This window comes from Salmo salar, chromosome ssa11 (genome assembly GCF_905237065.1).
Source record: "Salmo salar chromosome ssa11, Ssal_v3.1, whole genome shotgun sequence".
NCBI classification, from domain to species: domain Eukaryota; kingdom Metazoa; phylum Chordata; class Actinopteri; order Salmoniformes; family Salmonidae; genus Salmo; species Salmo salar.
Genome location: NC_059452.1, coordinates 19,573,752 through 19,588,419, shown reverse-complemented (window position 1 = coordinate 19,588,419; position 14,668 = coordinate 19,573,752). Strand labels below are relative to the sequence as shown.

General features: G+C 46.3%; 1 protein-coding gene and 1 long non-coding RNA gene across 2 annotated transcripts in view; one reads left to right on the top strand and one right to left on the bottom strand.

Annotated features, from left to right (window-relative positions):
* Positions 1–14,668, top strand: part of zfhx3b (zinc finger homeobox 3b) — a 261,030-nt gene that overhangs the window by 40,024 nt on the left and 206,338 nt on the right. Inside the window, exon 3 of the mRNA XM_045689152.1 lies at positions 6,240–6,300. The gene's annotated coding sequence lies outside the window, so the exon portion shown is untranslated. The remainder of the gene's footprint in view (positions 1–6,239; positions 6,301–14,668) is intronic.
* LOC106562082 (uncharacterized) lies at positions 7,642–11,340 on the bottom strand. Its single transcript, XR_001318975.2, has 2 exons — positions 9,895–11,340; positions 7,642–9,517 (listed from the first exon to the last, which is right to left on the bottom strand). It is a non-coding gene; the product is annotated as an uncharacterized lncRNA (long non-coding RNA).

Sequence of the window (14,668 nt, the reverse complement as noted above, 5' to 3'; positions counted from 1 at the left end):
ATTTTGGCCTCATATTGTGGGTGGAAAAAAATAGAAATATTCATGTATTCATATATTTAGGAACTACATCCTGCTGTTGACATATGTTGGATGGAAGCTTGCGATTTCCAGCTGTTTTATGGCGTTTCAGAAAAAGCTAAATATTTCCAAGGCCATTAGAGCCACTGCATTACCATGAGCAGTAACACCTCCATCTTGCATGGATACACTGAGAGCAGGACATAGTGTTTGAAAAAAGCTATATACGTATGTGAAGTACCCCCCATATTACTGAGGTTCCATTTTCACTGGAAAATGTCACAATAAATAGGGGAAGGGAATATGAAATGATTGGTTATCAGCTCATATTTTTTTGAATAATGTAAATGAATACTGATACTGATATTTCTGCTGGCCATTAAGTGTTTCATTTTTTGGTTTGTGTGTGTGTGTGTGTGTGTGTGTGTGTGTGTGTGTGTGTGTGTGTGTGTGTGTGTGTGTGTGTGTGTGTGTGTCTGTGTGCGTGTGTTTATGTGTGCGCTGAGGGGTGTGGAATGTTCTGGATGCTCTCATGCAGAGCACAATCACACAGAGCGGCATGGCGTCATGTCAGCCCAGTCCCCATCAGCCTCATTCACATATAATGGCTTTGTTACCAGGAGGATTTTCTCCTCTCCTTCTCCCTCTCTCCTTCTCTTCTCCTTCTTTCCTTCACCCTCTCTTCTTCTCCTTCTCTTCTTCTCCTCTTCTCCTCCCTTTCTCCTTTTTCCTCTCTCCTTCTCCCTCTCTCTATCTCCCTCTCTTCTTCTCCTTCTCTTCTTCTCCTTCTCTTCTTCTCCTTCTCTTCTCCACCCTTTCTCATTCTTCCTCTGTCCTTCTCCCTCTCTCTGTCTCCCTCTCTCCTTCTCCCTCTCTCCTTCTATTCTTCTCTTCTTCTCCTTCTCTTCTTCTCCCTTTCTCCTTCTTCCTCTGTCCTTCTCCCTCTCTCCCTCTCTCCTTCTCCCTCTCTTCTTCTTCCTCTCTTCTTCTCATTCTTCTCCCTCCCAATGTTTACAGGAAATACAGCATAGCCTACGTTGCCTGTGGAGACCACTAAAAGCAAGGAATTATAATTACTATTTTTGTCTTCTTTCAAGATATGTGCTTAACATTGGGAACATTCAAGCTGCTCATTTAATGAAAATAAGGAGAAAACTAATTCACTGAAGAACATGCACTATTCTGGCAGACATATGCACTTGACTGTTCCAGACATATACAGATACAGAGATACCCATTACCCAACCCCATCAACTAGCCAAAAAGAGAGACATCAACCAATATGCACAAAAAAACACGCACAGACGCATGCACGTGATACGAGCCTACCGGACGAGCTAAACTACCGCTATGCTCGCTTCGAGGCAAATAACACTGAAACATGCATGAGAGCACCAGCTGTATCGGAAGATTATGTGATCAAGGGCTCCGCAGCCGATGTGAGTAAGACATTTAGACAGGTCAACATTCACAAGGCCGCCGGGCCAGACAGATTACCAGGACGTGTACTGCGAGCATGCGCTGCTCAACTAGCAAGTGTCTTCACTGACATTTTCAACCTCTCCCGTCCGAGTCTGTAATACCAACATGTTTTAAGCAGACCACCATAGTGCCTGTGCCCAAGAACACTAAGGTAACCTGCTTAAATGACTACCGACCCGTAGCACTCACGTCTGTAGCCATGAAGTGCTTTGAAAGGCTGGTCATGGCTCACATCAACACCATCATCCCAGAAATCCTTGACCCACTCCAATTTGCATACCGCCCCAACAGATCCACAGATGATGCAGTCTCTATTGCACTCCACACTGCCCTTTCCCACTTAGACAGAAGGAACACCTATGTGAGAATGCTATTCATTGACTACAGCTCAGCGTTCAACACCATAGTGCCCTCAAAGCTCATCAATAAGCTAAGGACCCTGGGACTAAACACCTCCCTCTGAAACTGGATCCTGGACTTCCTGACGGGCCACCCCCAGGTGGTAAGGTTAGCTAACAACACATCCGCCACGCTGATCCTCAACACAGGGGCCCCTCAGAGGCACGTGCTCAGCCCCCTCCTGTACTCCATGACTGCACGGCCAGGCAGGACTCCAACACCATCATTAAATTTGCAGATGACACAACAATGGTAGGCCTGATCAACGACAACAATGAGACAGCGTATAGGGAGGAGGTCAGAGACCTGGCGATGTGGTGCCAGGACAACAACTTCTCCCTCAACGTGATCAAGACAAAGGAGATGATTGTACAGGAAAAAGAGTACCGAAGCCAGTCCCCATTCTCATCGACAAGGCTGCAGTAGAGCAGGTTGAGAGTTTCAAGTTCCTTGGTGTCCACATCACCAATAAACTAACATGGTCCAAGCACACCATGACAGTCGTGAAGTGGGCTAGACAAAACCTAAGGAGACTGAAAATATTTGGCATGGGTCCTCAGATCCTCAAAAGGTTTTACAGCTGCACCATCAAGAGCATCCTGACTGGTTGCATCACTGCCTGGTACTACAGAGGGTTGTGCGAGTACATCCCTGGGGCCAAGCTTCCTGCCATCCAGGACCTCTATACCAGGCGGTGTCAGAGGAAGGCCCTGAAAGTTGTCAAAGACTCCAGCCACCCTAGTCATAGACTGTTCTCTCTGCTACCACACGGCAAGAGGCTTCCAAACAGCTTCCACCCCCAAGCCATAAGACTCCTGAACATCTAGTCAAATGGCTACCCAGACTATTCACATTGCCCCCCCCCCTCGCCCCACCACTGCCACTCTCTGTTGTCATCTATGCATAGTGACTTTAATTAACTCTACCTACATGTACATACTACCTCAACTAACCGGTGCCCCCACACATTGACTCTGTACCGGCAGCCCCCTGTATATATTATTTTTTACTGCTCTTCTTTAATTACTTTTTACTTTTATCTCCTATTCTTATCCATATATTTTTAAACTGCGCTGTTGGTTAGGGGCTCGTAAGTAAGCATTTCACTGTAAGGTCTACACCTGTTGTATTCAACGCATGTGACTAATAAAATTTGATTTGATTTGATGTACACACACACAGCTTTAACATGTACACACACATGCATACACTCACACACACTCACACACTCCGGCACAGTAAAAATGACAGAGTAAATATAACTCTAATTGAAGTAAATGTAACTCTGCCTCAGATAACGTTTGGTCCCAGTCTAAAAAGAATAAAACACACTCTGGCAACAGAATTATTTTTGTAAACGCTCAATTTAGTGTTGCATTTTGCATTTCACTCTGTACAGTATTAATTGAAAATAACTCTGTTACCTTTTTAACTCTCTGAAGTGTTGTTCAGTATTCTAGAGTTAATTATTCACAGTAATGTTTACTCTCACAATATAATCGCAAGAGTTAATTCAACGCCTATGGAGAAAACTCAACACTATTTTGGGGGTTTATATAGTCCCATTTGCGGTGTAAACGTGTAGAGTGCATTTGCATATTTCTTACTGTGTCATATTATGGTGGCTTGCAATATGACATCCAAGCTCAATTGATATCCATTTAAGAGGGAGGATGTCCAATCATTTTACATCACCCACAACTTACATTCAAAATAATAGATTAGATTATTTTAGGAAAATATATGTTACATGTTGTGTTGCATCAGATCAAAAACAATCAATGTACATGTGAAAGCTCAGATATTAAAATAAACCATTTTAAAAATCAACCTACAACAGAGCATGCTGAGAAATATGACAATGACGCCCCTCGCACATCTGTGGATACTCCATAATTTTAACTCCCTGTCTCTGTTTACACTTATGGAGTTAAAAGTACTCAGTCCCAATCAACTCCAGTTATCAACACTAACTCTAGGGATCGTATCACTCTGTTGATGCTTAAGATGACTCCGGTAGAGTCAATAAAAAAAAAATGTACTCTGTGATTTCAACTCTCCTTAATTTAGCAGGTGTTAAGCCTGCCCCCCCCCCCGATTTCATCTCTATAACGTCCCCTGTGGACAGTGTAACCATTTTAGCGCATCGTTGAATAACGTTGCTACTGTTCACTGTGTTTCAGTAATGATCAGAGAGGGTCTATCAGACACATCATACAGCCCATAAAGCCTCTCTGATGTCAGCACATTTTCATTGTGATCAAAGGCGTACGCCGTTTTTATTATTGGGGCCTGCACATTTCCTCTCAGCCCCTGCAGCCTACAGAGATTGATGGGCCTCATTTATGAATATGTATAAGATATGCATGTGGGTTTGAACTGGCCTTTGACCTTAATTTGCTCACAGATAGAGGCTTTGCGCTCCTCCATCACATCACAACATCTTGTTTTAAATCTGCTCCCTTCCAAAAACGGAATATCAAGTGGTTCTATTTCCTGTGGTGTTCTTTCTGGGTAAGTAATCTGCAATGCACCTTGTGTTGATTCTCCTCAAGTCACAAGCCCATTTTAATAGAAGTATAAAAAATATATATATAAAAAAATGTGACATTACTCACATTCATATGAGGTGTTATATTATGAACATTTCATAAAGGATTAGAGTTGAGGCAGGGACTCTGCTCAGAGAGCGAACAACGTTTGATTAAAACATGAACATGTTTTTAGGTACATTCTTTACCAGCTTTTTGCTATCCCTCTTTAGTAGTCTCACTGCCTTCTCTGTGGTTAGATTTCTCAAAGGTAGTTGTCTTATAGCTTTTTGATGCCAAAATACACCACAGTGACCGACTAAACTTCATTTCCCAGAGAGCAGTGCAGCTGGTAGGTGTGGCCGGTTCTTGTTGAGGAGGCTGCCCTCTGAGGTTGTTGCTCTGGTCATGTGAAGGGGCAGCGGAGCCCCATGGGCCGTATGACAAACCGAGCTGCCACGCCAAGGTGTGTGTCAGGGGGTTTTTCCACAAAGCATTCTATAAAAGTGTAACTGGGCTGTGTTTGGCCTTTCCTCCTGGTAGGCGAACACCGTTCAGCCAACAGGCCCCCAAAGATCTCTTAAAAAGTGCTGATCCACAGAGCCGGGTCCTGCGAGTGCTCCTGTAATCCTTTCCAGCATTTCGCTTCCCTTCCTCTCCTCCTCTCCTCCTCACATTCCCTCACGCTCTCCTGCTGAGTCACTGGTACTGAGTGACAGAGGGATGGGGTCGGCGTGGGGCTTGTCAGAGCCCGGAGGTGATTATCACGACAAAACAAATCGTCAGCGCTGCTAATTGTGTGGCAGTGAAAACCATAACTGTGGTGTGTGTGTGTGTGTGTGTGTGTGTGTGTGTGTGTGTGTGTGTGTGTGTGTGTGTGTGTGTGTGTGTGTGTGTGTGTGTGTGTGTGTGTGTGCCCGGGGGTGCTGAGGGGCTTAGGGGCCGTGGCTTTGGGGAACCAGGGGCCTGGCACAGAGCCAGGGGAAGACATCAGCACCATCATTACTCAACCTAGCGCCCACCACCCACCCCGTCATCACCAAATGTGTCACATACAACCTGGCACTGTCACCACACACGCCACATCTACATATCCCCCCACCCCCCAGCACCCGCTCCCCATGTCCCTCCCTCCCTCACACTACACACACTCCACAACAGGGCCAGACAGCCACAATCTGTCACCAGGCGCCATCATACATCACTGCATTAATAAACATGAATTAGTAATGGCACAATTAGATGGGGTTGCTCTGGCGTTTACTGGTACAATAATGGTGTTCCTCTCCTCTCCTATCTCTCTCCTCCCTCTCCTCTCCTCTCTCCTCTCTCCTCTCTGCCTCTCCTCTCTCTTCTCTCTCTCTCCTCGCTCTCCTCCTCTCCTCTCTGGGCCCCTGCTCCCCTCTGGCCAGTGCTGGATCTCCCTGTCAGATCTCAGGATGGGGCTGAGGAGGAAATGGAGGCTACGGAAGATAGCTAGTGTAGGTAAAAGGGAACAAAGAGTCAGAGTGTTCTCTCCCAGGCTGCTCCTGCTGACTGTATCCTGGAGCATGCTTCACTCTCTGCCGTCAGCTGACATCCTGCCCCCCGCTGTCGGGTTGCACTGGCTCTGACTGAGGAGGACTCCTGGAGTGAGGGTACTGAGTACTGACATTCTGCTCTCTCTCTTTCTGTTTCCGTGTGTGTGTGTGTGTGTGTGTGTGTGTGTGTGTGTGTGTGTGTGTGTGTGTGTGTGTGTGTGTGTGTGTGTGTGTGTGTGTGTGTGTGTGTGTGTGTGTGTGTGTGTGTGTGTGTGTGTGTGTGTCTCAGGTTCAGTTCCACTTTGTAAGGAGGGAGGCGTTTGAACATTCTGATCTCCTGCGGCCTGACGGTACGTGGACTGCCTCCTCCACTTCAACACAACACTCCCAATACACATCACACTCACTGACTGAATGGGGCTACAAACAGCTATTTACTATTTACACAGTAGACTCCATAAATTGCTGACAATATACAGTTCGGGGGGAACATTATTCTACCGCTAAGGTTATTTCTTATCCATTACTTGAATCAGATGTTTTTATTGACTTTTATCTAGTTTATAATATAAAGTGAGTATTGTATTGCTCTATCTACACACTCAAACACACAAGAATACACACAATGAAACTCTTGCTGTTCTTGCCTCCTGCTTCTTCATACTCTCCTTTTCAGCACAACGTTCATGTATGGTGGTTGTACTGCGGTTAGGTCCAAGTCTCTGACCGTGGAAACTCTCTAAGGAGAGAGCTTTTTCATTTCTGAAGCAGATGAGATATAGTGTCAGTGTAAAGAGGACAACAGAAGTGCTGTGTAGAGTCTAGGACGACACAGCAGTGGTTAGGAAGGTTTGATTGGGCCTTTGGTTGTTCTTGGAGAGGGCAGCCCTCCACCACTCCCAGTGAGGGAGATCCCAGAGAGAGTGTGTGAAATGGGGAGAGGAGAGACACTTGCTCCAGGGTTTCACTGACATAATCCAGTTGTGTCTCTCCTTCACACACCCTGCCAGAGGCTCTGATATCGACCCTCTCACCACCCCAAATCACACACACATACTTTTCTGTTTCACTTCATCACTAATTTCCATGCCTTACACACAAACAACAGAGGCAGACATGTCCCAGACCTGTTCCCCTGTTCTTCTAGACATGCTCCCTCCTCCCTCTCTCTCTCTCTCTCTTTCTCCTCTTTTCTCTTTCTCTCTTTCACCCCTCCCCTCACTCTTTATTCAGTTTCTCTGGCAGAATCTCCTCTTTTACGCTGTCACTATTCTGCACTGTGTTTCTCCTCCTCTCCCAGGGGGCCACTGTGTTTTGTTGCCTTTTGTTCCAACAAAACAGTCTAATTGGTTGATTAGGTAGGGTTGACTGACCTGTTAATTGAATACTAATTTAGATTTGATGTCTCCCCTGCAGATTAACATCTGATGTAAACGCTGTGTGGGTAGACATCAAACTAAATGACAACAACAACAAAATCTACAAAGATTTAAGACAGTACTGTAGACTTGTAATATTCTGGATTGTCCATGCCTTTGAATAAAATAGTTGATTAAAACAGAAAGAAAACTATTTTTATGTGAAATTAAACATTACTTCAATCAAATAAAAATATATGTACTCACATTAAAATGTAACAGAGACCGTGAAGGCAGTAATATCCACATTAAAATCAGCATGATTCAGCCTTATCTGATTGTGGTCTTGTTATTTATTATTGAGAACGTTCTTCATTATTTCCACTTAGTGAGCAGCCATTGATGCCCCTTAGAATAAACCTAGCAGGGAATAGAAAGTGCCCTCTCAACATTAAGCCTCACCATGGTTTCTTCATCTAAACAGTTCAACTTCAACATCTAAACAGTTCAACATCTAAACAGTTCTTCATCTAAACAGTTCAACTTCAACATCTAAACAGTTCAACATCTAAACAGTTCAACATCTAAACAGTTCTTCATCTAAACAGTTCAACATCTAAACAGTTCAACATCTAAACAGTTCAACATCTAAACAGTTCAACATCTAAACAGTTCAACTTCAACATCTAAACAGTTCAACATCTAAACAGTTCAACTTCAACATCTAAACAGTTCAACTTCTAAACAGTTCTTCATCTAAACAGTTCAACATCTAAACAGTTCAACATCTAAAACAGTTCAACATCTAAACAGTTCAACATCTAAACAGTTCAACATCTAAACAGTTCAACATCTAAACAGTTCAACTTCAACATCTAAACAGTTCAACTTCAACATCTAAACAGTTCAACATCTAAACAGTTCATCTTCTAAACAGTTCAGCACGGACAAGTAAACCAAATTAATATGGCACGGTCAACAAATTAATAAGATTTCTGGCAATGAATGTTTTACCATTGTTCCTGTTTACTCTGACGGGTATAAAGCTTGTTAAAGTCTTAAAGTCTCACATTAGCACACGTTGCACTGATAGACATATTATTCACAACATGTCCTTGAGATGTTTTGAAACAAATAGGCTCAAAGTGCAAGGACAAATAGGAGGTTTTCTTATTGTGGAGGTTGTGTATTGTGTACAGTTCCAGTATTTGTTATCTGTTATAGTTTGACTGTTTGACTTTACAAATAACTAACTAGAACTCCATGCAGGTTTTTCTGTCTCCTGCAGCACACAACGTTCAGTCTTTTCCCCAGTCTCCTTCTGGAACACAGGAAGACAGCATTCAGAGTGCATGTCATATCCACTGGTCTGAGATCAGGGATTCAGTACTGCCTAAGACAAGTATTTATCCTGCACAGAGTAGGCCAGGTCTCAGGGCAGCATCATACAAAGTCTGTCCGCAATATTATGGTGAATCAGTCCCCAAACATCCACTCCTATGCATGAGACAAAAAAAAGCACTTTTAAAATCAATCAATAAAAACTTGATTTCCCTTTGGGTCATGTGACTGGCCCTCCTCTGTGCTTAGCCTTGGAGCGTTGTGCTGTACATCCATTGTGCTGCCAGTCCAGACCAGCACCTCCATAAAATGCTGAAAATGCATCAGACTGGTCATGTGCATGTCTTTTGGATTCATGCCTGACCACAAAAAATAGATATATCCCCAAAATACAAAAAATGATTTAAAAAAAACAGAATTCAAGCCCCATCACTATCCATCTAATGTAGAAGGTAAATAGCTCATTATTCCAGAAGGAAACCGTCTCCACCCTAGTGAGGACTTTCAATTCCATGACCAGACGACCAATAGTCCAACGTCCATCATTCCAAGGATGTCGACTTTTTCCTGGCATCACTGAAGTCAGTGTTACAGTATCTGAACATGCTGAGTGAGGCATCCTACATTTAGCATAGTCTTCCTCTGTCCTGATGTCTGTATCTCTAAGATGCAATTCCATGGATATGGGCCTTTAGTTTGGCCTTTTACCATCAAGGAATTCCCTTCTGCTCCAATAAAAAGCCTCCTGGTTGTCACTGATGACTGTTGTATGTTCTGGGCCTCCTCTGACCCAAGTCGTTGTTGGGTAAATTGAGAAGACATTTGCAAATCTATTTACTGGTTCTTCTCATCCAGGCGTTTTATTTTCCTAGAGAGAAGAAGTTAAGATTTAAATTAAAAAGCAATCAGTGATAAATAAAGCCGTATTGCTTTCTCAGAGCGAGGCCGACACAACTCAACTGCACTCCCCATACCCCTGCAACCTCACACACACACACACACACACACACACACACACACACACACACACACACACACACACACACACACACACACACACACACACACACACACAGACACACACACACCCGCACACAAACACGCACACACATACACACAAGCGCATACACTTACACTCACACAGACACACACAGTAGGTTTCACAGACACCAGGCCGAACCAGTGCAGGCACCAGTTACCCTATGTGTGGGAATCTCTCTCACTGTCTCACCATCTGTCACTTACCCTGCATACTTAGAGCCAGGCTCATTAGTCGCCCCTCCCTCCTTCCCTCCCTTAACGAGAAAACGATTACAACGCATTTCTCCACAATCCCAATGGCCTCTCTTGCTCGCCTTGCGCCGTCCGAAATGTGCCTCCGTCTGCCTCTCTCTCTGAGATCCCCTTCTCTCCCCTCTACCTCTTCTTCCACTCTCTGTGGCTGCAGCCTCTCTCTCTCTCCCTCTCTTTCTCTCTTTCCCTTTCTTCATCCTCTCCGCAGCCTCTCTCTCTCGCTCCTCCCATCTCTGAGCTCTAGGCTGCTCTGGGTTTTAGACGGATCACTCTCACAATGGTTGATCAATACGGCTATTGATCCGCTGGCAAAATGTTTACAAAATCATCCTGGGCAGCTGCGGAGCAGCGAGGAGGGGAGGAGGGGGGCCGGGGGGCCATGCCAATCGGGCAGGGGAGAGCCAGCGTGCCCCCTGATTGGTCGCCTGTCTGCCCGCCTTGCCAGGAAGAAGGCTGGCGTGGACGGGGCTCCGTTTGCCTTTGTCATTGTTCCCAGCATGTCATGGCGCTCCCGGCTCACACAGCAGAACTTTCTTAACCTCCAATGTAGCGCAGCTCGGCTGTTTAACCTTTTCACTGCTAGATGCTGGCTACCAGCCAAACAGCAACACCCGCCTCCCCACCCCTTCCTCTCGCATGGGCTCAGACCTTAATTTGCATAAATTAGCACGCCGCAGTCAATGCCAGTCTCTTAACGATCCGCTGTCGTATAATTTCCTCCCTCGCCCTCCCTCGGCAGGGAGAGGCTCTCACGCCGCTGTACCCGCCCCCGTGCCCGCCTTCTGGCCCACGTGGCACTACACTGGCATCGGCCTGGCTGACGTGTCCCCTCAGCACTCCTCACAACCCCACACTCCCCCTGGGTATCCCCGGCACGGGGAGCCACGGCCCCTGCTCCCGCCTCTCTTCCCTCCTCTGCCACCTCAGTATGAGCAAACAGGAGGGGACCCGCACGCAGGCAGGCAGGCAGGCAGGGAGGGAGGGAGGCAGGGAGGCAAGCAGCAGCTATCCATGGGGATCTCTGTGTCCCTGTCATACAGCCATAAGGGACCAGAGATCAGTCTTGGAACAGCCTGGGCTTCCCTCTGCCTCTCCCTCCTGACTCACACACACACACTACAGTCTATCTGAGGGAACACACACAGCTCGTCACTGCTACTGTCTGAGGAATACAGGGGAGCAGTACTACCAGCAGCAGCAACTCCAGCAGGCTGCTGTATCTACAGTGGGACAGTACAGGTGCTTGGGAATGTTACAGAAGGACCATGTCACTCACAGACCCAGATACATGTGGCTGACTCAGATTTTTACTAGAGGACCAGACTTATTAAGACATGTTTTGAGAATCATATGTTCTTTACTCTGAAACTTGTAAATACGCAATGGCCTACTATGACCGGAATCCACCTCTGTGTCACTGGTTCAGGGTATGTATGAGTCGGCTCTACATAGAGGTTAGAGATGAGCAGAGTGTGGTGTAACTATCTCCAGAGCACAGCCAGTCTCCAGCTGTCATCTATCAGAGCCAGCCAACTCAGCCTCTGTGACCCAGAGTCAACCTCCTCCCTCTGGGGTGTGTGGCTCGGCCTGTCCCCTCCCTCTCTGGCTCCAGCTCCAGACCCTGACGCCGGCCCAAACCACACAGTCTGGTCCACACAGCTGCTCCAGCCGGGCTTGTTGTGGAGAATGGGGTGGGTGGAGGGGGTGGAGGTAGAGGTGGTGAGAGATGTCTGTCTAATTAATGCTGTGTTTTTAATGAACTGCGTCAGGAAGCAGCTTCTTGTCCCCTGACTGGTGGCGGTAGGGAGGGGAGCAGTAACAGAGGAGTAATAGAGGAGTACCACACAGCCTGGGGTCTCCTCCACAGTACTGGTTCCTATCATCAGGACTGGGATAAACAAACAGCTCACACACACATACGCAAACACACACACAAACACATATGCATTCTCATATACACATATGCACAGCACGCACACACATTACACACAAATGTATACAAGCGCAGACTCATAAACACTCACACACACAATCTCTCTCTTTCACACACACACGGCTGATGAGTCTCACACACTGGAGAGGAACATAGTAATTATTGTAACACATGCAAGGCGAGCCACATCCCATTCATTACCAGAACATGTTTTTAGATGTAATGAACTGTAATCCCTGGTCATGTTCCCTGTGGTAGAGCGTGATGTCAGCTCTGAGCGGTGTGAGTCTGATCCTCTACAGCCCATTGCCAGATGGCTTTTAAGCTCTCACACTACAGTGCATGCTATGCTATCTTACTGCTGTAACGTTCTATCCTCCATCGATTTATTTGCTTCCTCCTTTCTATCCTCCCTACGTCTGTCTTTCTCCTTGTAATTTCATTTTGACATCCCCCTTCTTTGTTTCTTCCCTCCTATCCCCCTCTCTCCCTCTTTCTCTCCCTCTCTGTAAGAGAGTGCGTTACACAGAAATCAATTTCAGCTCAGGCAGCGTAACCAAACAAAGCACTGAGCTAATTTCAGCAGGATCGTAGATGCAACCTATCTTGCTCAGCCCCCCACCCTCCTTTATTGGGAGACATTTTGTTCTCACTCTGCCGCCATTATGTCAATCACTGCAGACATGTGATGATGTGTGAATGCAGCTGCTAAATGGATCATGGCAGGCAATGATCATTAGAGACAAAGCTGGGTGTTCCCACCCACTAATGTATATCTCAGTCTCTGTGTTGCTGTGCATGAGGTATTGTCTTTGGCTAGTCAGGATGCATAAGAAGATAGTTTGGCTTTACGTTTTATACATCTGTCATCGTGGCATATGTGTCTGGTTGTTTTAAGTCTGTCTGTCTTCATGTGTTTGTGTGTGTGGATGTGTATGTGAATATTACATATACATATGAATTGTGTACAACTTCATCTGCATGCCTGTGAATGTGTAAGCTCATTGTTGTTTGTTGTGCTGTGACCGTTGTGAAGGAGCTGGCCCGTGTGTAGAGGCCTGTGCCCTCGCCTGTGTGAGAGCGCTGGCCCGTATGTATACAGCAGCCTGCACCCGACCCAGTGCTGGATGAGTGGGCCAGGCCAGGCCCGCCGGCCCTGCAGCCGTCTTTTGCTGCCTGCCAGGCCTCTTAGTGAAGGAGAACACCAGTACTGCACCCTCTTGATCGGCCTCATTCCTTGCTCCACTTTTATTGATTTCAGTCAGACACAGAGGAAGGCAGAAAGAAAGGGCCTTTTCAGGAAGAAGTTAAACGGTCAAGTAGCGGGTGGAGGGTGGCTTTCAACTCTTTATTGACGAGGTGGAAAAATGTCACTATTATGGAGGCCCTTTCAGGAGATAGCGAGCTGATTGGATGAGTTCCCCAGGGTCAGGCTGGAGCGCATTTACTCCGCAGCCAAACAAGTCTGTATAATAGACCAGAGGAATGGAATGGGCTCGACCTGCTCAGGTTCTTCTCCTCGCCAAGCATCCTCTGTCTGTTACATTACCCTGGGCGCCTGAAGCTCAGAGCTCATGACTGAGGGCTGGTTGGAGTGCAGGGCTGCTAGTCTCCTCCTCTTTCCTCACTTCTAAGGGTTTGTGACTCAACATACTGTGGGAGAAAGGTTTCTCACCAGGTTGCTATCTATCCTATATTAGTAGCTGGTACTTCTGCGCTCACATCTGGGCAGGGCTGCAAGGTCACTACTAGAGGCACTGAGAGAGGGAGGGAGGGAGGGAGGGAGGGAGGGAGGGAGGGAGGGAGGGAGGGAGGGAGGGAGGGAGGGAAATTAGAGAAAATGAGCTAGTGTAAAACAGAGAGGCTGAGAGAGAGGAGGAACAAGATTCTGAAAGGGGGCAACCCAACCAAATTCACATGGAAGTGTGAGGTATAGATCTTTCATTTCCGTTGAAAGCAAGTCTAATAAGCGGTAGATCTGTTCAATGTGTGCTATTTCTATGCTTCTCGTTCTGAAGTTTAGTTTTTGCGTCGTTTACTTTCGGTTTTGTACACTAGCTTCAAACAGCTGAATATACAATATTTGGGGAACGGAAAAGATATTTCACAGCGGTTTAGATGGAACAATGATTCTCTACACAATGACTGCCTGTTTTGTCATATAAACTGAAATTAGGTGAAAGATGAGTGTGGCAGTGTGTGTGAGTGTGATGTTGGTGGCCTCCACAGTCCCAGCCTGGCTCCTGACAGAGAGGGGACTGTGAGTCCTGACTAACAACCTGGCCAGGGGTTCAACCATAAGTCACTCAGCTAGGCCCACGCTCGCTCTCTGACGTCAAGAGTGCTAATTAGCCTAGAGCATCATCTGGCTGGCCCCTCCCAGCAGCACAAGACAGACCTCTGCTAAAGGTCAGCATACCACAGCACAGACAGAGGAGCACTTAATCTGAGGTGAAATGGTTTCTTTTCTAAATTGATTCCAGTTTGGATCAGACAAGAGCCGTCTTGTGTCTTAATTGGGCCACTTAGGGACTCAGAGGGGACAGGGGGGAGGGAGCGAGGCGCTTTGAGGAGGGTTCATAAAACAGGACACATGAACAAACAAAAACTGTTCTGCTGACATCTGGACTGGAGCCTTCAGAGCAAAGGGCTGAATGAAAGGGCTTTCTCTCACATGCTCATCCAAGTGCCAGAGATTCCCCCAACACAGAATTTATTCACCCATGAGGACACGCTTACGACAGCACTCAAACAGTGAGATAAGTTAACATTGCTGAAATGGATGCACCCTGT